A 21,768-nucleotide genomic window follows, 5' to 3' on the forward strand; every position below is an offset into this window, starting at 1 on the left:
TATACAAAATAGAAGCAAAGTTCGATGGACCAAGTAATATCAGATAAAGGGTTGCAATCAGAAACCTCGATGTCGATTGTGTAATTGGTTTCCATGCATCGTTCAAAACGTAATACATGTCCCCGGGAAGCGCGGGTGATGGGCGTACAGTATTATTGGTGGTGATTTTTGCTTACCTGATTGCTAAGAAAGCATGAATGCTTGTAAGCAAGCACACAGAGGACCGACGGCTTAAGGTCCTCTCCGAAGAACCTTGTACTGAGGATTAATGCCTTACCAAAGGGCACTAGCGCACCAAGTGGGAATCGAACCCGGGTCACCGGAATTACGAATCTCCCGCTCTACCAACTGAGCTATCGCGCCTCCTGTATTATTCCCCATAGGCATCAATCCCTGGAATTCTGGTAGGTGTGACAAAATGGACAATTGTAACCAAAATGACCTAAAATTTGTAGCTTTCGAACCAGTTTCTTTTTGCTCGTCCAATTTCTCGGAACCAAAATAACATTCATTTTGTGGTGCCCGGCCCCCACCCTTTTTTCCACTTGTTTTTTTTTTTTTTTTGCTTGTCAAATTTACACCAGCACCCCCTGTAAAAAAAAATCGTTACCACTTGGGCCCTGAGATCCGATAGGATGATAATTAAGCTAAGTTGTTGCATTTTCCATCGATAAATCTAATTTTTAATAATTATGATAATTATTATCCATATTTTGTTGTTCGAAATTTTAATCGGAAATAGAAATCCTTTGAAATTTTATTTTGCCCACTGATCATGAGCCCGGTAGCCACTTGATGGCGCCTACTTAAAGTTGCTCTATTCTTTAAATTGGTTAATAGGGGTTTTAATGGATTAAAAAGGACTGAATGTCTGATGATTTTCTGGCTCCATAATTATGGCAATCAATACATAGGCGGAAATCTCTCCCCAAAGGTAGGGAGACCAGGGGCAGGAAAATTTTACAAACAAAAAAGGTTATCACCCAAAATGTCAGGTCATTTCGACCAAAATATTTCTGACAAGCAAAAATTAGGGTTATCACCAAAAAAGTAAGGTCATTTCGTCAAAAATACATGCTTTATTTTGATTTTGGATGAGGTATTTCTTTCTTTCATAACATACCAGAAATAGTACGGGGACATTTGATATTGTGTCCGCCCTACTATTTTGGGTAGGGAGGACACGTCCCCCTGTCCCCCTGGGATTTCCGCCCCTGAACCAATGGAAACAACGCCTTGGTTGCTATGATAATGAATGACCGTGAAAACATTTTCGATTCGTCATTATTTGCATTTTTCACGTGCTCATTTTATATAAATCAGGGGTCCGTAACACAAAGCTTACCAATCATCGTAAAACATTTTTTTCACGATTGATTGCATTGACTATGCAATATACATTTAATCGTGAAAATCAAGCGTACGATTGATCACTTATTTTTGTGTTACAGGACCCAGATCACCCTTTTTGTTTTAATTTCGTCTTTCCCTTTTTTTAAGTTAGATAATGTCCAACCATCTTGCCAGCATCAAGCCAGGGTATGATTGGAGCATGTGGGGCCCTTTTACACGAAACCTAGCGATTGGTCGTTGAGTGGGATACGAAGTTGTTTGAACTTTTTGGAATTGTTAAGACTTTTTAAACAAGTTGTTTCAAAAATTTAAGAAGTAGTTGTTAGAGTGACTGGAGTAAGCAAAGTGCTTCTCGGTGTTAATAGCGATTTATTTCGAATATTATTGTATTCTACGTGTAAGTGATTCAACGTATTAATTATTTAGTTCAAAGTCAATTGTGATCTTTAAAAAAAGTCACGCAAACTATTCGTAGGCCAAAATTTTGAAGCAATCTAGAGAAAATTTCTTAAAGCATTGAGTATTGTCCAGTTTTTTATGGTTTCAAAAGCGTTTTATTTTTTATTCATGTTGTTTCTTATGCTTTAACTATTTGATTTGCTTGTGCTTTGTGGTTCAGAATAATTGCATTAGTTGGGTAATAAATGGAACTTCGTATTTAGGGGGTTTATTTTTTATGGGTTAGATGTCTGATGCTATTAGTGCCATGGATGTCTCGCTGCCGTTCTTATACTGCTATGTTACTAAAAATTGTTTTATGATATGTATGCATCTACATCTAAAGAAAACAAACATTTATGTGGCTTATTAATATATTCACCGTTATTTTGAATAATCAAATTCATCAAAATTTTTGTAGCAACGTTGATGATTTTTTTTGTAATGTTGGCTGCCATATTATTTTATTTGGGGGGATAAAAAAGAGTGCGTGAGAGTGTAATGAGAATAAGAAGCACATTCGATGGCAACACCCCTCCCCCACACGCACTGACTTGACATCGTCAACTAAAATGGTGATAGACATGCATAGAACTGTTTCAAACCTTGAAAATGTCATTACTTCAATATTCTTTGTCTGAAGTTGATGAAACCTTCAGTGGTTTGTTCGTCTAATTCTACATCTGTTCATATCCTTTACAATGAAAAAAAAACGAAAAAAAATAAAACAGATTTCTGAGCGTTGATGAAAATCCATTAAATAATGAATTTAGTATACTCTTAAAAATGTTGGGCAACATACTGTGCACACTACAATTGGTTAAAACTTTAGCCTCTGCAATTCTGGGTAGTTTAAAACCAATAACGTGTGCTTTGGATGAAAACTACACAGTAATTAAATGATTCGTTGAAAATTACCCAGAGTTGGATAAATATTTAAACCAAATGTTGCGTGGGCTTTATGTTGCCCAACATTTTGAGAGTGCATGAATGGAATGATATTTCTGATTATGTATGGAATGCACGGGTAAAATAACTTCCGAAATATTTTACAAAATAATACATTTTATCGTTTTTATCTTTATTTTCCCTTTTTACTGCATGGTGGGCCTATTCAGCTGCATGAAAAAGATGACAGACAGACAAAAAGGAACAGATATAACTCAATTATTTTTTTCATTGCTATTTGCCAAACCTTCTTTACATTTCTCTCATTTTATTTCATCAAAGCCTCTATGTTGACGTCAGTGGTGGTAAGGGTGAACATTCCCTTCAATAAATGCAAGTGATTTAATAGATTAAGTCTTCTGTGTGCTTTGGGGGCAACAATGTAAATATTTCTGTAAGTCTCTCTCTTATAATTGATGAGCTAAAAATGAGAGAAATTGCATTTATGTTAAATTGATTATCGATAATCGCCGCAATCGCATCAATACCACGCCCATAGGCATATACGACCGCCACATAGTACCGTGTTGGTTTAAGGGTGCGCCTCAAAGAAAAGTAAGTTTACATGTCGGCTTAACTTCAAACAAACATTGTATAACACCTTTTTATAGACGACGTCTTCAGTCGGTACGGCATGATTCAGCAGGGAAAGTGTACAAGGGGAAGGGGAAGTTGTACCCCTATTGAATAAATAAATAAATTACATTTCCACATATATATTAGATATACAATGAGAACATAAACACATAAATATATCCGACTACAACTATTTTAATTTTGTAAGCAGTCTGAAGAAGAATAACTATCCATTTGATTATTTGTTACCGAAAGGGCCACCTGTCCTACCCCCAGTGCTCGCGTTGACCACCTTGCCCTAATTTTGGGCCCTTATTATGTCACCCGGTTTCAAAAGTTCGTTGACATTGTAATGGAACCATTGTAGGTTTATGTGTTCAACAGCTGCAATTGAAAACTGATGATAGTCTAAATTAAAAATCCATTTAATTTCCATGATTTAGTTTGTTTCCAGCCATGGCGTGGTTCTTTCAGCAAGAAATATATCCACATTGTGCTGCACTTGACCCAAGGTGAGCTGACTGGGTAGGCCTACCCGGTAGGATTTATTCTTCGACACCTTACACACTAAGAACCCCGAAAGGTTGATGCAGAATCAGCGCCCTGTGGGGTAAAAATTGAACCCCTGATTTGGGGATCAAAAATTGAACCCTCTGGCTGGTGTTCATTTTTACACACTGTGGGTTCAAAACTGCACCCCTAGGGGTTCAATTTAAAATTTAGGGTGCAGTTTTAAGCCCGCAGGGTGCAAAAATGAACACCAACCGCAGGGTTCAATTTTTGATCCCCAAATAAGGGGGTTCAATTTTTTAGCCCATAGGGTGCTGATTTTTCATCAACCTTATGGGGTTCAATTTTGAACTTTTATTTCTTAGTGCGTAGAGCCAATATGGCGGCTTACCCATGTCAGTTGCTCTGGCGGGAGAATAATGAATTATGATGCCACGTATCAAAGCACATTTAAATACAAATTATGCACATACTAACAGTGCTATAAATATTGAAATATTATTATTATTATTCACACTAAGAAATAAAGGTTCAAAATTGAACCCCTAAAGGTTGATGCAAAATCAGCACCTTATGGGTTCAAAAATTGAACCCCTGATTTAGGGTTCAAAAATTGAACCCTGCGGTTGGGTTCATTTTTGCACCCTGCGGGTTCAAAACTGCACCATTAAATTTTAAATTAAACCCCTAGGGGTGCAGTTTTGAACCCGCAGAGTGAAAAAATGAGCCCCAACTGCAGGGTTAAATTTTTGAACCCCAAATCAGGGGTTCAATTTTTGCACCCATAGGGTGATGATTTTGCATCAACCTTTCGGGTTGTTTCTTAATGTGTTTGGAATGGACACTATATTTTAAGAATTTTCACATTCGTCGGAAGGGACACCGATCAAATGCGTTTCACCATCGTAGACTGACAGAATTTGCACTCTGTGAAAAGATATACAAGTTTCCATGACAGTTTCGTTTTTTTTTTCGTTTTCGTATTTCCTTTGTATCTTCATTGTTTAAATTGCCTATTAAAAGATAATGATAAGATTTCACGACTATTTTTATTCCCCGCCCCCTTCAATGATGATGAAAATGAGGAAGGATTTTCAGGAAATGATATATAACGAAAAATGCTCAAAACTCCCCACTCCTTAAAGTGTTACTCCACGCTGAAGATATTTTTATCCCCCAGAATAGAGTAAAATTCACAGAGCAAAATGCTGACTGAAAATTTGATTAAAATCGGATAACAAGTAACAAAGTTATTGAATTTTAAAGATTTGCATTCTTCATGAATATTCATTAGGTGGGCTGGTGATGTCATATCCCCACAGTCTTGTTCTTTTGTATTTTATCATGTATTTTATCAACTAGGTTCATTCAAGCATGTTCTACCAAGATCTTAACTAATTGGATTGACAATTACCGACTAAGTGCATTAATTATTTTTTGCTGGATTTCATTTCATCATATCAATGGAGACACATCATTTACACATTTATGACAAATGAAACAATAATGGAAAGTGAGGATGTGACATTATCATCAGCCCACATAATATTCATGACAACGTGCATATAACTGTTTTCACATGATACTGCTAAACTTGAAAATTCAATAACTCTTTGTTTTAATCTAATTCTCTGATTTTTTTTTAAAAAGGTAGTATCAAGCACTTCAGACATTCTAGGCCTACCCCCCCCCCCTACTTGGATTCCGGTATTTGCCTCGGTGGCTATAGAAAGCTAAGAGTTTTCCAGAACCTCTATGAATAAATTTCAATAAAACTTGTTAAAACTCTATTTGTGTGTTTCTTTTTCTGTTTTGTGTGTCTTTGTTAGGTCTAGGTTACCACTTTTGGTGTCAGAAAGTTCGTTGTCATCGGCGTCAGACCAGTATGTTACCAATGACAATAGTTGAAATAAACAGTTCGGGATCCCTCATCCCGATTAAGAATCTTTACACTCCCTTTTAAAGTAGGCCTAATAAACCATGTAAACCATGCTAACTGGGGAATATTCAAACTCCTATCATGTTGTTGTATTGAGAGTAATACATTACGAATCCCCATTTCGAAGCACAGGCCTGTAAGCATAGGAATATGCGCTTACAAGAATAAATTATGAGGAAATTCCAAACAAGTACAATGTTGCGATATTTTCGACGATGTTAAAGTAGTATTGCTTCATATAGTGTGAACAGAGTAATCATAAACCCTGAACCTGATGGAAGATTTAAAATCGACTCTCAATTTACTAGTGTCGTTCTGAGGAAGTGTCTAATCTTGTACAACTTTCGATGCAGACCTGGGTCTTTTGCTTTTTGAGACCCTTGGATCATATTTACCTTAGATAGATGTTTTTTTTTCAGATGATACGGGCCTTTGGGCTTGAGAAATTTAAAGGCGTTCCCATATTTTGCCTTTAAAAAAAAAAATTTGTCATTTTGTACGGCTACAGCCACTGGTCATTGATGAGGAACATGGTTTGGGATAGAGGCGCCCAAAAGTTCGTTGACGTCAAAGGGAACAAAGAATAATCGAACTTGTTTACAAAGCGAACTGAATGCTTAATAAAGAACACTCTCCTTTATCTGTCGCCTTCCACAAAGACGCACATCATCTGCCGCCCTTCCCCCCCCCCTCTTTTCTCTCTCCCTCTGTGTTATCACCAACTCTTCCCCCCCCCCCTCCCCCTCTCTCTTTCATATAGTAACTTTTTTTTCATTATTACCATTGGTCTACTCTTAATATGTCTGTCTCTCCAGCCCCCCCCCCCCTCCGTCTCCCACCACTGCCCTTTTCTTTCGGTTTCTCTTCGCCCAACGATGATTAATTTTAAGACTTTGGAAGATGTTTAAAACATGTGTTTAGTAATAAAAAAAAAATAAAAGAAACCCAACAATCTATCAATGATGCCATCATCACGATCACTATTTGCTTTATCAACCCAGGAGAGGTGAATCTTTAAAAATGATGCGAGGAAAAATATCTTCAAAATGCGCCAGTATCACCTGAGTGTAATTACGTAATCGACTAATATTTGCCAGAGAGTGCAAACTCTATAACTTTCAGTCGCAGACGATGACGGCGTGGTATTTTTAGTCGTGATCATTATAGTTCTATTCATTCGGTGAATTGTGCTCGTGCTATCTTTTAAAAGAGCTTATCGATTGAACATCCCTCATTGTGTAGAAAGATTTTTTTTATTATTGTCATATCAGTTGAGTTTCAACATAAGCATACATTTTAGTTAAATGCCATAAGGCCGAGAATTGGAATAAAGGCATAGCATGGGTATTAGGACTTCAATTGACCATCGCCTTGGATTTATACAAATCTCAACTTCAAACGAATAGTGCTTGGAGAACGTGCACTCGTCTTGCAATAAAGTTCGTTTCTCCTCATGTTTACAACTATCATAGCTGAGAGTACAACACCAGAGGAATGACTGTATTATTTTCTTGAAAAAAAGTTTTTAAGAGTAATATCATTATAATGTTTGTCTACCACAGCAAGGATTCCACAGCAGTCGTGAATTACGTTCCTCGATATGATAACCAGAATGCTTTAATCACAACTGGTAAGACCCTTATTTTATTTTTTCTTCCCCTTTTACATTTTATTCTTTTGTATCGCCTGTTTTAGTGGCAAAAGTGAGACATCGGCGCGGCTTTGCGAAGCCTCAGCGGCGGCGGTGGTGTCGTCAACATTAAAAAGAATATTGTAACCTTAGAATCTTACTTTTTTTTTACATGTTTAGTGTAATTTCTTTGAAAATATAAAGTCCTATATAAATATAAACTTGGGCTTAAAGGGTATTTAAGTGGAATATATAATTTTGCCATGCAGTTCAGCCCACAAAGTCAAGTTCAAAGATGATATCTTATCATAATGTTTTAGTAAATAGAATTATCTAACCCATTCACTGATGCAAGCTGGGGTGTATCCATGCAGGTTTTACGAGCTCAGAACAGAAAATTGTAATTTATGTGCCGAGTGTGCCGCCAAACATTTCAGAGCGATGATGATGAATATGAATAGAACTAGTAGAACCATCTTCTTATTCCTGTACATACAGCGTGCTTTAAAAGCAACCATGATAAATAATTTCTTTAAGACTGAATTCGTCAATAAGGAAGTACAAGTGTACAACCCGCTATAACTATGGTGAATGTTCATAAAGCATCTCAACATTTAAAGATTAAAACACATTTCCTTCATTGATAAGTGTAAATTTATCATGTTTATTCTCGTTATAGCTGAACTGAACTCGTAAATGGAAGCGATAACTTCCCTGTTTGTAAAAAAAAGAAAGTTAATTTTCTCGGCCAGACAATTTCCCTGACTGTTTAGCTTTCACGCAGGCGTGTTCGTACAGCAGCATAACAATAGGACTCGGCGTAGAGGACGAGTAGACAATAGACACATGTTGTCTAACTTTTGCATATCAAAAGCACCCGGACTGCATGTGGAGTACCCTTGAAGAGAATTTCAAGTTATACAGGGGAGGATAGATACATGTAGAACAGGGAAATGGAATGAGTACAGGCGATCGAGTAAAAAAATATATTGGGGGGTGTAGAGCTGACATAAACTAAATGACAGACTGGTGACAAAAGAAAACCTGTTCAAAAAGCAAATCAGTAACCTGTGTTAATCGAATTCGGTATCAAAAAAATTCCAAATGGGCACATCAGAGTTTATAATTAGTTCGTTTTACTGTAGGCCCTATGTTGTTGATGACTGGAAATTGGCTTACTGTTATTCACCTTTAATTTAATGATGGGATTTGTGCCGAGCCGGCACTTATATTACTATTCACACAAAGTGTCATAACGCTCTCAATGAGGAGCGTTATTTTCCTAAATTTTTCGAACGAGTAAAAGCGGGCGAGCGTAATAAAATAAAGATTTTGAATGACAATTTCTTTTTTTCAATTTATTCATAGATTCAGCATATACGACAGGCAAGTCAGAAAGATATTTAGGAAAAATGCGATGTGAAACAGAACGTTAAAACTGAAATGATTTAATGTGGCTCCAAATACACCAAATGTAATAGCTAGGCGATATAGCCTTCATCTCGTTGATAAGAAAAATAAGAGTTGTTGTAGAAAATCAAGCAATCAACTATAGCCAGAAGATGAGTAGGTGCTTATCTCCACAACAGCAACAATAATCTTTTCGACCATTGAATCAATTAATGATTTAACATTGCATTTTATACATTATTGTTCGGTCTTGCCATTTTTTATTCGTGTTTATCCTCGACATCATGTAATAAATATTTATGGGTTTTCCCCCTCTGTTCATATGATTTTCAGGATTAGATCGGCAACAATGGGAGGAGAATGGATTCATCCTTGTAAGAGATGTTCCCTACACTTTAGGCGAACCTCCCTACCTGGAGCGAAATCCACTTCCGGAAAGAACAGGTTCGCGTGACAGTCGTCGCCTTCAATGGCTCGGTGGAAAATCACCACGATATTCTGACTCGTCGTCGTTTAGAAATGACCGAAAGCGGGATGAACGTCGAATTCCAATGGATGGCATCATCGACCACAGCATCAACGTCGGATTCACTCACCAGGCTCCGAGTTTTCGGGACACGAAGCTGAGGACGTTGTCGGCGATAAGCGGTGCTGTGAATTACCACGGGGCAGGAAATATTGTCTACGACGAGTCCGTTGACGAAAAGTACGACCCCTGCGATGAAGCGCAAGCTCCATCTTACCACACCTACCCTAACGATTTAGGCTTCGATACCGTAGATGGTGGCATGGGCCCAACCGTGTATGATGTCATCGATGATTATGAAGGGGGTGATCTTACTATGCATGACATTCACATTCACACATCAGTAATGACTAGTGGCATCACAAACTCTGCGTATTATTCTAAAGGAGACGAAGAGATCAAATCTTCGAACGATGTTAAAAAGCATGCAGAAAAGGATAATGCAAAAGATGAATCGGAGAGACTGCAGAACTCAGGCTTCTGGTTCTGGTGAGTATATCATTTGCCTACGAAACATTTTTAAAGCAACTTTTAAGGAGAACATGTGCGTGGCAGTTTTAGAGAGACATTGTGCGTTGTAATAGAAGGATGTGTAATTATAGTTCAGCCATAGACTTACTATCCACGGGGTTTGACACTTGCTAAAAAGTAATGTACTGTACCGTTTGAATAGTAGATGGAAGTTTCCTTTCAGTCCTCTCCGAAGGAAAATGCGGATCAGTGCATTTTCTTAGGTGACAGCTTATCAACTTTGGTTCTGGGGTCCGTTAAAAAAAGACTGACGATTATTGTAACCTTTTTCATTATTGTAGCTTGCATGAACCTTAATCATGATCGGCTACTGACCGATGTTACCATATACTATTTATTATATTAGCAAAGTTGTCATAGTTGTAACTCTTTATGATACGGACCCGTGGTGCCAGAAGTGCGCGGAGGTTGGACATAAGATTTATATTTTATCATTCCCTTTTTTAATCATGGTTAACAAAATAATTATAGGCACTGATTTCATAGTTTACTTGGTAATTCATTTTTTCCCTTGTGCCGTGTCCAGGTACTCAAAGTTCATCGTTCGCTTTCCCGTGTTGTTTTGTGTGGCCATCATTCTGCTCACCGTCGCAGCTGGCGCTGTGGCGTTTACGCTTTACGACATTCCACAGTTTGATGATCCTGAAAAGGTAAGTCTCTTCCAATCATGTGTTTTATCCAATCAGTCCTTTTCTCTACTTGTCTTTGGTCCCCCCCCCCCCCCCTCCTTTGACATTCTTTTAAAATTCTATTTGATTTTCGTTCTGCACACGCACATTTATTTTACTTAGCGATTTACCCAGAGTAGGGTAAGGATACATTTCAGTACTATTAGTGGTGGTAGTAGTAGTCGTAGTAGCAGCAGCAGCAGCATTGGTTTATATCACCAGGGCTTTTCTATAACTCATTTTTCTGCAGGGATTCGAAGCGCGACACACCCCTATTCGGGATCGTCTCACGGGACTGGAGCTATTCAGCAGGATCACCGATGACGATAACTTTCACATCATTAATAACCATGACCACCACACGGTGTCGAGAAGGAGTGTGCTAGGTAATTTCACTTTGCCGACGCTGCCGACGGACGTACCGATGTCGACTAGAGTTGTTACGTTGGATGACAGTCTTACAACTCAAAAGCCGTCTTTAAGTGAGAATGTGACAAATCAAGCTCAAATTGAATCTTGTGTTGAACCAGGTAATAAAAGTATTATTATGATGATTTTTATTATTATAATTATTATTATTACTATTATTATTATCATTGCTGTTGTTATTATTATCATTATCATTATTTACTTTTTATCATCACCATCATAATCGTCGTCGTTATTATTATTTTTATTATTGTTGTTGTTATTAGCACACCTATAACAACTGCTATTAGTTAAATATGACTACACTACCCTTGCTGAATTATGACAATGCAATGATTGACACCCTGCGTAGTTATTGTAAAGCCAACTGCTTTCAATTTTCACGTAATACCTTTCCATTCCAAATTAATATTTATAAATACTAAATAGTCGGATGCAACAAAATATGTATACCTAAATTGAATAGATGTAAATTTTGATCAGTGTGACGGGGAGGGGCTTAATCATTAACAGTCTTCTGGATTATGTTTTCACTTAAAATGTACCTCATGATAAAGCACCGATGAAGACCGTTTCAGCTAATACAATTCAGATTGAAAAGCGCCATTACCAATAACGCCATTACATCATTTGTCTTTAATATCCTATCATTTTACAGGACTACATTGGCACAACCTCCGGATAGTCTTTTCCATCGTAAACCCACAAACATCACTCTTTTCCGTTGACGCCTTCCATTCAATGTGTCGGCTGTTCCACGAACACGTCCTCCCAGGCATCTCTGAGCCCCCGACAAACTGCCAACCAGCGTCTTTAGGAATGTACGCTGCTCTCCTCCAGAACAAAGCATCTTGCTACGACACCACCGAGGACGACGTCACACACCTGGTTGATCTCCTGACAGAATGTGCCCCACACTACGCGAATGGTTCCCTCCAGTATGGCTGCTCCCTTACCTCATGCCCGACAGTGCCGCGGTACTGCATAGACCGAAATGCGGTCTACAACATCTTCCACTACCTACTGCCGTCAGAGTCCGCGTCCCGCTTTGAAAGAGGTGATTTGGATATTTCCTTCAGCTTGATGATAACCCCTATTTCTGGGTACGGCTCCACGACTGGCCAGTTGTATACGGATAGGTTACAAGGGCGAAAGGACCTCCGTGACGACTTTATGAAAATAACTGCTATTGGTGGACAGTTTAAGTTTCTTCTCTTTTCCTCGTTCTTGATTTCTGACATAGAGCTAGTAGGCCTGGCAGTTGCAGTTGCAGTCTTCATCATTTGGCTCTACACAAGATCACTATTTATCACGCTATTGACTATCGCCGACATGGCAATGGCGTTAGTATGGGCCTATTTCGTATACGTGGTGGTCATCGGACTGCCGTTCTTCCCGTTTGTCAACATCCTGGCCGTAATACTCGTAATTGGCATTGGCGCCGATGACACATTTGTCTACATGGATCTTTGGCGAAAGTGCGGAGAGAAATACTCGAACAGGGAAGAGAACATGGTCAAGATCCTGCAAGAAACTTTGCACCATGCCGCGATTACAATGTTTGTTACGAGCTTTACGACGTCCTCCGCGCTTTTCTTTAGCATCGTCAGTTCAATCACAGCCATTAAGTGCTTTGCGGTGTACTCCGGATGTGCTATCCTCTTTAATTTCTTGTTCACTCTGACCTGGCTTCCTGCCATCGTCATCATTGAAGAAAGATACTTACGTTGCAGGAAGTGTCGCAATCGCCATTCGTTGAAGTGCTCAAGTCTTAAAGTAGTCACGCAAGCTCTCGAAACAGCGTCGATACACGTCTTTGAAAAGGCTCTCCCCCAAATTGTTTTCAAACTGCGCTACGTTTGGCTGATCATTTTCACGTTACTGGGAATAGGTGGAGGCTGTGCTATATTCATATACCCAAGGCTACAACTACCAACTCAATCAGTGTTTCAAATTTTCATAAAGTCAGATTTTCTTGAGCAGTATGACCAGGTTTATGTAGACCATTTTGATTTCGAGCAACTCGAGCAAGGCAAGATGCCTATGAAATTTGTTTGGGGGCTTGAATCAAAGGACAATGGAAATGCATGGGATCCTGATGACAGGGGTAGTCTCGTGTTGGACGACCTTTTCAAATCTCATCTCCCGATTCCCAAGAATGGCTACTAAACTTCTGCTCTGATGTTAAAAACCAGTCATTCTACTCCCCGCAGGACAGTTATCAGGATTTCTGTTTCATCGATATCTTCAGGGAAATCATGATGGAATCTCCATGCAACAACCCCTTGTTTCACCAGGACGTTTCTCCATGTTGCGAGAAGTTTGACTTTCCCTATGAGCCAGAGCTCTTCGAACATTGTGCTTCCAAGTTTGTGACTTTAGCAGGTTTAGAGCCCATGACTCGCTTTGGTGAAGGACAGAAACTAACCGGCCTGTTACTTTCATTCACCAGTAATACGAGATATTCATTGAACTATGAAAGCATTGATACTTTCTGGAACGAAATTAACCAGTGGAGTAGGACAGAGATGGACAAGGCTCCAGAATCGATTTCGCATGGCTGGTTTGTAAGCTTCAGTGAGAACCAGCTGTATTTCTTTGATCTACAACAGAGCCTCGTAACAGGGTTCCCCTTCTCCATCGGGATGTCTCTTGGCGTGGCCGCCCTGGTGCTTCTTTTCACCACTTGGAATGTCCTGATCACTCTCTTTGCCATTCTTTCAATATCAGGAACGGTTTTCGTGACTGTAGGCTCTCTGGTCTTCATCGGATGGGAGTTAAATATCCTGGAGGCCACCATCATGTCCTTAGCTGTTGGTCTGTCCGTTGACTTCACAATCCATTACGGTGTTGCTTATCGGATCGCACCGACTGGTGATCGTGTTGCAAAGTCATTTCATGCCATGAAGCAGTTGACTGCCGCCATATCCACTGCTGCATTGTCCACCATCGTGGCTGGGGCCTGTATGCTTCCAGCGACAGTTCTCTCCTACCAACAGATCGGGGTCTTCCTCGCTCTAATCATGGGCGTGAGCTGGGCATACGGGACATTCTTTTTCATGTCACTTTGTATGGTTCTCGGTCCTGAGAAGAACTGTTGTGGTGTAAAACCCCAAAGGCACCAGTTGTTTTTGTTGCCGCAAGACAGAACCAAACAATAAAACTATAGAAAAACGGAGATATGCGTCGAATTTTCACAATATGTACACATATTGAAAGTCTGATAATATCTATTACTATCATTTGACAGTCATCTAAGTATGAAATACTTTATTATATAAATATATATCGGACTTGTATTCATTGAATTTATTACACGGGCGTCAATCCATTCTCTATTATGAACACGATTTGCTTTCGACATGTCAGAGGTTTCCATGATTTAGATATGAAGAGCAAACAAATTACGTTATTATACCTTATTAGAAATTTTATGCATATTCCGGTTACCCGGGTTCGATTCCCACTAGGTGCGCTAGTGCCCTTTGGTAAGGCATTAATCCTCAGTACCAGATCCTTCGGAGAGGACCTTAAGCCCTCGGTCCTCTGGTTGCTTGCTTACAAGCATTCATGCTTTCTTAGCAGTCAGGTAAAAAATCACCACCAATCTTGATTTGGAAACTATAAAGGCAAAAGATATTTGTTAGTCAGCTGCTGAATTTGCTTCTTTCCAAAATACTTTTATCCTACCATTTGGTGGTAGAACTGGTACTTTTTTTTTAAACAGGCGCCCCTCCCTCTAGCCGATTGACGCCCATGTATTTATGATTCACATGCAAGTAATTGTGGTAATCTCATGGTCATTTGATTATTGACAGCTTTTATCATGTTGTGCCAAACTATGTTTCGATGTGAATATTATCAGAGTGATATTGGTTAAACCACGACGAGAACTTTATATGACATTTTTTATCAGTGATTGCACAAAATAATCATAATCAATTAGGCATTTACTCGTATTTTAGTGATTATTGTGAAATCACAAAAGTCGTTTTACATTAAACAATTACTGTATAAGGTAATACATTATGAACATATTACACATCACTTTCATTACAATTATTCTTTTTTCTGTCCGTAGTCGTAGATTAGCAACAAACATCACCCTCTTGCCATTTTTTACAATTTAATATTCTATTATTTTTCATTTTCCTTCTCTTCTTAATTCCCTTCCTTCTTCTGTTACGTTTTGGGTTTTTTCTCCTAATTCTTTAAAGCTTCCTCATCTCCCAATAATCCTATTTCATCAGTTTGTGTTCACTATATTTCGTTGGCATGTTTTATTCTTTTATATCTCTCTTTACTGATTTTTTTTTGCGTCTCCTACACCCCAGTGTTTATATTCCCTGAGGAGCACATAATACCTAATCATGTTCTGCCAATACATTAACAATATGAAACTTTGGAGAAAAAAAAATGTCAGTCGTGACACACCCCACAAAATCTTCCTAAGCACGTAAGCTAAGTCTACTTGCTTTTGTAGATAAATATGGAGAGGGTAGATCCATTCTGACTTGTATTGACTTTCATGTTGCTTTTGTTACCCCTCTATAGGTTCTATATCACGCTAATATTCCATCCAAACATTGGAATAATTTTCCTTCATTAATAAGCAATGCACCATCCGTTAGTTTATTCAAAACCTATATAAATACCCTCTCAGCTTCCAAGAGAATTTTCAACATTATAAACAATGCTGTTGTGATTAATTTTTTTCTGAAGGTTATGAGCTTTCATGCTCTCCCTTTACCTATTATGCTTAAACTATATCGGCAGTATTCTATTTTTTGCAGTTTATTGTTATTGATGCTATACATTGTGATGACGAGTTGAGTATATCCATACGAAAAAAAAATATCTCAATAAAATTAACAATTTTCACAATAATCATTAACAAACACGAATATCAATTCGCATCTCACTAAATTATCATTGGAGAAGACATGACACCCTCTTGCAAAGAATTGTGAAAAGTTCATATAGGTCTTTAATGTCAATTATATCGCATTTTGAGTTTGATTTGAAATTAATCTACCGCATGTCTTCATCAGAACTGACCCTTGTCGAAGTTATAAATATGTACTCACAAAATGGTATGATTTAAGGAATCCCTTCTCGAGATGCGCAAAGTTATTACGCTTTGGAAATAGATTTGAAATCACTAAAGCATGATAGGCATAGCCATTTTATATTGTTATAAAAAATTGTTACTGGCAATAAATACATATACATTTTGGCCAGGGATTATTCATTTATTACGTCTATCAAAGTAAACCAAAGGAAAAAAAAGACTTATTGTGTTCTAACCTTATCAAATGGGTTGAAGCTATCCTTTGCCGGTATTTTTAAATGAAATGTATAAACGCTAAAATGTTGAAAGAAGAAAAGAACATGTTATGATAACATTCTATGATTGTTTGGTAGATAAAAAAAAATACTGTTATGATCAGTCAACCATTTTTCTGGCGAAAATTGAACAAATTTACGTCTACTCTTCGATACCTTGGAGAGTACATAAATGAAAGACGTAATCGGTTCCTATATTGACATGATTAAAGAATAATTTTGATGATCAACATGAAACATTTTACTTTTTGATTTATTTGGATATTTTTTTGAAAGTCATCGTCGTATTAGAGCCACCATGACTACATAGTACCGTATGTCTTCTGACCTTTCCTCTACAGATGTACAATAGTGAGAAGCTGAGGCAATATTTAATCATAACGCCTGATAGCCAAATATTGCACTGATATATTATACAGACATAACAGCAGAATCTCTTTAATCTGATCCGTTTACTTTTTTTTTCATATAACACATCTTTGAACCAATGCAAACTGGGCGTCTTAACCTGATTAAATATTATCATATATATATATCATATATCATTTCAATCTGTTAAGTTTTCTAAGCAGGGTTAGTCTGAATTCCATCAGCAACTATAGAATTTATTTCCAAAGATAGCTAACAGGCTAACGTATCCAGTAAACTTTCAGAAGTGACATTAAGATGGTCGTAAACCTTTTTATGCATTGTGTGAATAATTACGAGGATATAAATCTTCTATCGGTTCTCTGTAGATGTTGGTACAAGCAAGATATGTTCACTTTTTTAGCAATTGAATAAAAGTTAATTGACTTAAAATAATATGAATAAATAAACGTATTTCGATATCAGTTGTTTTGTATTTATATATACACCCTAAAATATAGTGCTAATTTATCATTTAAGAAGCTTGTATAGTGACTGCACTTCAGAGTGCTGATTTAGTAATTAAGTTTTGTACACCGTGTAGAATAACTGGTGTGGTCCTCTATGTACACCGGTTAAACAACCATGGTTTTTTGCTGTGTAGTTTGGAAAAGGCGTCGCTTGAATGAAATGAGAGTGGGAGAGAGAAGGTGGATATGCAGTGGAAGAGAGGATAAGAGAGAAAAGGGACAAGCTGAGATTAACTTAATTCATAAATGACAGAACACTTTTATTTTAACCCCAACGCCGAGTCTTTCAACACCCCTTTCTATGACGCAAAAAAGTACAAATATTATAAGGAAGTACCTTTGAACCTTCTTAGACGCCTTCCTTCTAAGTAAAGAGTCTGAATGTTGACCAATCATGAAGATGACGACTATGGAAAATTGACAAAACAAATACAACTGAAAAGGAGAATTCCATCCAAAGACGACGCCTTGGCTTTAAATAATCCATATATAATTGGCAAAGAACAGCATCATGATCATTTGATTTGAGGAGTGTAAAGTGACTTACAAGAACGGGTATATATCACATTGCAATATATGAAGGCGTTTTTTAAAGAATTATTTACCATGTAAGTATATGAATTTCATTTTTCACAACAGTACGTTAATAGTTTTTTTTTGTTCCATCGAGCACAGAAAGGATATCTATATTTTATAAACAATTAAAAGATATTTCTAAGGTACTGTTCATGCATTCATTACTGCTTTTAAAATTGAATAAATTTTTTTTTTTTAATTTTTAAAAACAGTAACCGTAGCCCTTGGCAACCCTTTGATTCTAGATGTCAGACAAAAAACAAGGTGTATTTTAACAATTACCATGAATATCCATAACAAGGGGGGTTGTGTGAAAGTAAGTCCATTACAAGAACCGTGAATTATAAGTATAAACCATTCATCAGCTATCGGTTTCCTTTTACAGTGTTTAATTATTAGAATCCTATTCATATAAGTTAACTACATTAAAAGGATTTTTATATTCACAATTTACAGATCTTATAATGGGAAAAGTCTCTGTCCTAAACAATAACAGTACAATAACAATATTACTGGCCAAAGGTTTTCTTTCACGATTAGTTATCACTACATTCTTTACTAAATCTATATCCTTTTTTAATCACAGCAACCCCTGCTTTGTGGACCTTGCCATTTATTTCTTGTCAGTGCATTGGTATAATTTCATCGTCAACCATCGTTATCATTTAAACCACACAGTTGAAGGTGAGACCTTGTTTATTTTGTTGAATACAACAAAATTTGCATGATATATAAGACAAAGGCTTTATTATATGTGTCTTAAACCTGATTTTAAAACAAGTTTCAAAATAATTATAATCTTTTTCTTCTCTTTATTATGTTTCTATTTCCTTTCTATTCTTTTATTCGCCAAGAATATCTTTTAAAGATGTATATCAAATTATCAGCTCATTACAGATGACGTGCCCATATAAATATATTAGCATTGTGATTCAAAACTCAATTGGTTGCCCTCAAAAGTAGAAAATGAATTTCCATACCGGAATGTGCTACCGACAGCTGAGTTAAGAACAACTGTTCCATGACAAAATGTTCTTGGCCCTGTACCCCCAAAATACTTGAGGATTTATTTCAAGAGCTAGTGTTACAATTTATTCCGTTCGTAATTTTGTGCAAACTTCGGTTGAAATCCTCTGTATTGCTATAAATCGCTAGGCTTATTGTCACGGGCATTAGGCAATATGAAAGAGACGCGATTTTACAAGAAGGGAGTGTTCCCGAAAGTTACGGTCAATACTACAATAATATTTCAAACAATATTGCAATTTTGAGCATGTGATTCCTAAGATATCGTTTTTCCTATTTATTGCAGAGTCTGTCCATGATGGAGCAGCATACGTATGGCGTTGTAGTGCTCATCAAGACACTGATTCTTCTGCTGATCACGATACACGAGAACGGGGTGGCTGGCCAGACATGCCCCAGTGATTGCCAGTGCTACAATTTCAGGTTAACCTGTCAGCCAGCACTGCCAGATGGGAGAATACCCGATTGGATACCCGGCACTACCACTGTATTGACACTGCTCTCACATGATATTACTAACATATCCGCTTCAGATCTTGGAGGACTTCCCAACTTAATGGAACTTAACATCATATCACGTAATATCAAATATATCGAGCCCGGTGCCTTTGCACCGCTGCAGAATCTCACTTCCTTGGGGATTTTTCGTGCCGGAGCCATAACGGCGATCGATGAGAGCCTACTTCTAGGAATTCCGCAGTTAGAGTTCTTACGAGTCGAGGGTACGTCTGCTGATCATGTCACCGAGGGTGCCTTTGCTAACCTGCCAAATCTGCGTCGACTGAATCTCATTAGCAACAGATTCCGGTCTTTACCAAATAATTTTCTTTCGGGATCTAATATCACACATTTGGATATGAGCACTAATTCCATGTCAGATATATCAACGGATGCATTCAAAGATCTTTCGGGATTGATTGATTTGAGTTTAGCAGACAATGTTATATCGGTAATATCGGGTGATATATTTCAGCACCTTAGCAGCTTGGAGGTTTTGAACATGGAATCCAATCGCATTCGATTTGTGAATTCCTCTACTTTTGACGCACTTGGGGGTCTTCGTGTCCTGAATTTGGCAAATAATGTGATCGAGTTTCTTCCATCCGATACCTTTCAGAAACTAACCAACCTAACAGAACTGAACCTCGCATCAAATTCATTATCAATTCTCCCTCGTCGTCTTTTCGGGGTACTCTTGGACTTGTCGATTTTAGACTTGGGCGGAAATAGTCTCACGACTCTCTACAGGGCAGTCTTTAATTTTGAGAAAGACATGGACCTAGTCCGTATTGATCTTACAGGAAACCCATTGCATTGCGATTGCCATGTTAAATGGTTGCAGTCAACTTTGGAGACCAATACAATAACCTGTGCGAGCCCAGTTGCTTTGGCTAATACACCACTGTCCGTTTTAAATGCAACTGATTTTGAATGCACTTCTATGGGATCCCTCGGAAGCAGTGTCCTGCTTGTGTGCCCAGCTGAATCGAATCCGGATTGGCAAATATCCTGGGAGCTACCTGGAGGGACTTTTTTGCCCCCAGGCACAGCAAACGAAGTACATCAGGTAACGTCATACGGCGATCTTTTGATCCTCTCTGCATCCCCAGCTGATGTAGGAGAATACATCTGTGACGTCTTAGATGGTCGAAATATTGTCGCAACTGAAACTATTTCACTGGAACTCTCTGTTCCGCCGGAAAGTACAACCCCACATTCCCAAAGCACCGAGTCTAGATCTTCAACATCAAGATCAAACTCTACACCGATGACAACAGCGGATGCCGCAGGGACTAGCACGCTGTCTTCACAGTCGAATTCATACGATGCGGATATAGTTCCGGGAACTTTAGGACACATTATTCCAAATAACCAATATCCAGAAAGTTATAATTACATTTGGATAACTCCAGGGGGGCTCCGAATTCAAAAGAATGAAAGTGTCGACAGATTTACTGTGTTAACCGATGGTAGTCTAGAAATCAATCTTGTAATTGAATCTGATGCTGGAATATATAGGTTTTCAGTGATCGATTTAAATGATACTGTAGTAACGTCGACAGTTGTTCGTGTATCTTTGAGGCAGGATGTAAGAACAACCATCCAAAGTCAAACAGAATCATATGAAGCTGTCATTGTTTTGGGCGGAATAGGGTCCATTTTACCAAATATTCAATTTCCACAAGATTACAATTACATCTGGATAACACCAGGTGGAATCCGACTACAAAAGAATGAAAGTATTAATAGATTTTCTGTCTCGACTGATGGTACTCTTGTAATTAATCGTGTCATCATGTCTGATGAAGGGATATATAGGCTGTCTGTGATAGATTTAAGTAATATCGTTGTTGCATCAGTAATTGTTCGTGTGAGATTCCCCACTAGCATGACTACTTTAGCGTCAACAGAATTTTCAACCGATGCTAAAAGCACGGCAACTCCTCAAAGCAAACAACCATCCTCTCCAGGAACGCTAACAGCAGAGTCTGATATTCCGTCACGGTTATCAACAAATGCTCCATCTACTTCAGCTCCAACTCAGCCAAGGACATTTACAACTGATGCTAGCACCAAAATGACTTCTCAAAGCAGCCTTTCTCCAAGTACGTCAACAGAGGGATCAACTGCCCCACCACAGCGCTCAACACCCCCTTCTTCACAACCTGTGACTGGGCAGATATTTTCATCGGCAGACCCCTCTGGTATCATTCTTGTAGATCGGAATGGGGCAGTACTTATTTCACCAAAACCAGCAAGACAAGTCGATGTAATTTTCCGATGGGTAACCCCTGACGGTCAAATCCTATTTTTGAACGACACAAGTGACCCATACAGCGTTTCCTCCGATGGAGATCTACAGATCATGCCAGTAGGTGATATGAACGTTGGAACTTATGTTGTATTTGTCACTGATATGTCGGGGTTGGAATTGGACTTTAAAGTATTTAGAATTCAAATATCATCGGAGTCAACTACCACAT

The sequence above is a fragment of the Lytechinus variegatus genome, chromosome 13 (genome assembly GCF_018143015.1).
Source record: "Lytechinus variegatus isolate NC3 chromosome 13, Lvar_3.0, whole genome shotgun sequence".
NCBI lineage: Eukaryota > Metazoa > Echinodermata > Echinoidea > Temnopleuroida > Toxopneustidae > Lytechinus > Lytechinus variegatus.